This window comes from Gnatocerus cornutus, unplaced genomic scaffold (genome assembly GCF_029298725.1).
Source record: "Gnatocerus cornutus isolate USDA-ARS CGAHR unplaced genomic scaffold, icGnaCorn1.1 Chromosome81, whole genome shotgun sequence".
Lineage (NCBI taxonomy): Eukaryota > Metazoa > Arthropoda > Insecta > Coleoptera > Tenebrionidae > Gnatocerus > Gnatocerus cornutus.
The window spans coordinates 299359-301999 of NW_028275372.1; the positions used below are offsets into that span (position 1 = coordinate 299359).

At 54.3% G+C, this 2641-nt stretch overlaps 2 pseudogenes; both read left to right on the forward strand.

The window, feature by feature from the left end:
• The first annotated feature begins 542 nt into the window (after positions 1-542).
• LOC148166698 (large subunit ribosomal RNA) lies at positions 543-1931 on the forward strand (annotated as a pseudogene).
• The window catches only part of LOC148166699 (large subunit ribosomal RNA), a 4200-nt pseudogene continuing 3490 nt past the window's right edge, over positions 1932-2641 (forward strand).

Below are 2641 nucleotides of genomic sequence, written 5' to 3' on the forward strand. Positions count from 1 at the left end.
ATTTTGTTGATTTCGTGCTCTTATTTGCAAATTCAAGCCAGAAAACAACGAAAATCGGCGAGAAATCGTCGTTTTGCATCGAAATATGCGGTTTTCTCTAAGAATTTTGACGATTTCGTGCAGAATTCTGCTGTTTTCTTGCAATTCAGCCGTTGAATCTTGGTAAAAAGTCATGATTTTGTAGATTTCGTGCTCTTCTTTGCGAATTCAAGCCAGAAAACAACGAAAATCAACGAGAAATCGTTGTTTTGCATCGAAATATGCGGTTTTCTGTGTTTTCTCCCCCTGTAGGACGTCGCGATCCGTTGAGTGCCGGTCTAAGGCCCGCGGTGGAGCTCGTTCGGACGGTTCGCCGTTCGCCGAATGAACCCGTGGTGTTTCCCGATCGGCTCGCTCGACGGTATACAGATGGCGCGGGGCACCTGGTGCCGGTCCCGTCCCCGGGTGGCTGTTCGCTGAGGTGTTCTCGGACAGACCTCGTTGAAACGCCGATCTGCGACGCTATAGCTTTGGGTACTTTCAGGACCCGTCTTGAAACACGGACCAAGGAGTCTAGCATGTGCGCGAGTCATTGGGATTTAACTAAACCTAAAGGCGCAATGAAAGTGAAGGTCCGCCTTGCGCGGACCAAGGGAGGATGGGCGGTCGTTACGGCTGCCGCCCCGCACTCCCGGGGCGTCTCGTTCTCATTGCGAGAAGAGGCGCACCAAGAGCGTACACGCTGGGACCCGAAAGATGGTGAACTATGCCTGGTCAGGACGAAGTCAGGGGAAACCCTGATGGAGGTCCGTAGCGATTCTGACGTGCAAATCGATCGTCGGAACTGGGTATAGGGGCGAAAGACTAATCGAACCATCTAGTAGCTGGTTCCCTCCGAAGTTTCCCTCAGGATAGCTGGCGCTCATAGCATACGAGTTTCATCCGGTAAAGCGAATGATTAGAGGCATTGGGGTCGAAACGGCCTCAACCTATTCTCAAACTTTAAATGGGTGAGATCTCCGGCTTGCTCGAACTATTGAAGCCGCGAGACTCGAATCAGAGTGCCAAGTGGGCCATTTTTGGTAAGCAGAACTGGCGCTGTGGGATGAACCAAACGCCGAGTTAAAGCGCCTAAATCGACGCTTATGGGATACCATGAAAGGCGTTGGTAACTTAAGACATCAGGACGGTCGCCATGGAAGTCGGAATCCGCCAAGGAGTGTGTAACAACTCACCTGCCGAAGTTACTAGCCCTGAAAATGGATGGCGCTGAAGCGTCGTGCTTATACTCGGCCGTCAGAGGCATGTGCGGTCAGGTTATTAAATTAACCGGCCATGAAGCCCTGACGAGTAGGAGGGTCGCGGCGGTGAGCGCAGAAGGACTGGCCGTGAGGCCGTCTGGAGCCGCCGTCGGTGCAGATCTTGGTGGTAGTAGCAAATACTCCAGCGAGGCCCTGGAGGACTGACGTGGAGAAGGGTTTCGTGTGAACAGCCGTTGCACACGAGTCAGTCGATCCTAAGCCCTAGGCGAAAGCCGATGTTGATGTGGTGTAGATTTTTGTCGTTGGTCGCAATTCGCAATTGTTGACGGAAACGTACGGAATTGTGCACACACCCGATGGGCGAAAGGGAATCCGGTTCCTATTCCGGAACCCGGCAGCGGAACCGTTTATAATTCGGGCCCTCGAAAGAGAGTTCGTCGGGGCAACCCAAAAGGACCCGGAGACGCCGTCGGGAGATCCGGGAAGAGTTTTCTTTTCTGCATGAGCGTTCGAGTTCCATGGAATCCTCTAGCAGGGAGATATGGTTTGGAACGCGAAGAGCACCGCAGTTGCGGCGGTGTCCGGATCTTCCCCTCGGACCTTGAAAATCCGGGAGAGGGCCACGTGGAGGCGTCGCGCCGGTTCGTACCCATATCCGCAGCAGGTCTCCAAGGTAAAGAGCCTCTAGTCGATAGAATAATGTAGGTAAGGGAAGTCGGCAAATTGGATCCGTAACTTCGGGATAAGGATTGGCTCTGAGGATCGGGGCGTGTCGGGCTTGGCGGGGAAGCGGGTCGCGACTGACGTGCCGGGCCTGGGCGAGGTGCAGGGTGTGTCGCTTCGGCGGTGTACTTCGAATCCGAGCTCGGTCCCGTGCCTTGGTCTCCCGCGGAACCGTCTTGCTGCGAGGCTCCGAGTGCGCCCGCAAGGGCGTTCGGATGTCCTCTTCGGCCGCCATTCAACGGTCAGCTCAGAACTGGCACGGACCGGGGGAATCCGACTGTCTAATTAAAACAAAGCATTGCGATGGCCCCAGCGGGTGTTGACGCAATGTGATTTCTGCCCAGTGCTCTGAATGTCAACGTGAAGAAATTCAAGCAAGCGCGGGTAAACGGCGGGAGTAACTATGACTCTCTTATCTTATCTCTCTTCAGCGGGGGGTGAAGCAGGGCGATCCCCTGAGTCCGTTCATCTTCAACGCAGTTTTGGAACCCCTTCTTCTGCAGCTGGAGCGTCAGTCCGGTTACGAGATAAGGGAACCTGCGGGTGTCTCTTCGCTAGCCTTCGCCGATGACCTATTCTTACTTGCGGCTAATGTACCACAGGCTAGCACTCTGCTACACACGACCGAAAGATACTTGGATAATTTGGGCATGTCTCTATCCGCACCCAAGTGTCTA